Below are 1,484 nucleotides of genomic sequence, written 5' to 3'. Positions count from 1 at the left end.
TGTTGTTCGTGTTAAAAAAACAAAACCATATGCCCATAAAAGAATGAAACCGGGCATAAAAGAAAAACAGGGCAATAAGATAAAAGTGAGCCACAGAGCCACTTGTGCTTTGGAGCTGTACAGGTCCTTCTCAAAATATTAGCATATTGTGATAAAGTTCATTATTTTCCATAATGTCATGATGAAAATTTAACATTCATATATTTTAGATTCATTGCACACTAACTGAAATATTTCAGATCTTTTATTTTCTTAATACGGATGATTTTGGCATACAGCTCATGAAAACCCAAAATTCCTATCACAAAATTAGCATATCATTAAAAGGGTCTCTAAATGAGCTATGAACCTAATCATCTGAATCAACGAGTTAACTCTAAACACCTGCAAAAGATTCCTGAGGCCTTTAAAACTCCCAGCCTGGTTCATCACTCAAAACCCCAATCATGGGTAAGACTGCCGACCTGACTGCTGTCCAGAAGGCCACTATTGACACCCTCAAGCAAGAGGGTAAGACACAGAAAGAAATTTCTGAACGAATAGGCTGTTCCCAGAGTGCTGTATCAAGGCACCTCAGTGGGAAGTCTGTGGGAAGGAAACAGTGTGGCAGAAAACGCTGCACAATGAGAAGAGGTGACCGGACCCTGAGGAAGATTGTGGAGAAGGGCCGATTCCAGACCTTGGGGGACCAGCGGAAGCAGTGGACTGAGTCTGGAGTAGAAACATCCAGAGCCACAGTGCACAGGCGTGTGCAGGAAATGGGCTACAGGTGCCGCATTCCCCAGGTCAAGCCACTTTTGAACCTCACCTGGGCTACAGAGAAGCAGCACTGGACTGTTGCTCAGTGGTCCAAAGTACTTTTTTCGGATGAAAGCAAATTCTGCATGTCATTCGGAAATCAAGGTGCCAGAGTCTGGAGGAAGACTGGGGAGAAGGAAATGCCAGAAGTCCAGTGTCAAGTACCCACAGTCAGTGATGGTCTGGGGTGTTGTGTCAGCTGCTGGTGTTGGTCCACTGTGTTTTATCAAGGGCAGGGTCAATGCAGCTAGCTATCAGGAGATTTTGGAGCACTTCATGCTTCCATCTGCTGAAAAGCTTTAAGGAGATGAAGATTTCATTTTTCAGCACGACCTGGCACCTGCTCACAGTGCCAAAACCACTGGTAAATGGTTTACTGACCATGGTATCACTGTGCTCAATTGGCCTGCCAACTCTCCTGACCTGAACCCCATAGAGAATCTGTGGGATATTGTGAAGAGAACGTTGAGAGACTCAAGACCCAACACTCTGGATGAGCTAAAGGCCGCTATCGAAGCATCCTGGGCCTCCATAAGACCTCAGCAGTGCCACAGGCTGATTGCCTCCATGCCACGCCGCATTGAAGCAGTCATTTCTGCAAAAGGATTTCCGACCAAGTATTGAGTGCATAACTGTACATGATTATTTGAAGGTTGACGTTTTTTGTATTAAAAACACTTTTCTTT

The sequence above is a fragment of the Girardinichthys multiradiatus genome, chromosome 19 (assembly GCF_021462225.1).
Source record: "Girardinichthys multiradiatus isolate DD_20200921_A chromosome 19, DD_fGirMul_XY1, whole genome shotgun sequence".
NCBI lineage: Eukaryota > Metazoa > Chordata > Actinopteri > Cyprinodontiformes > Goodeidae > Girardinichthys > Girardinichthys multiradiatus.
This window is presented reverse-complemented; position numbering follows the sequence as displayed.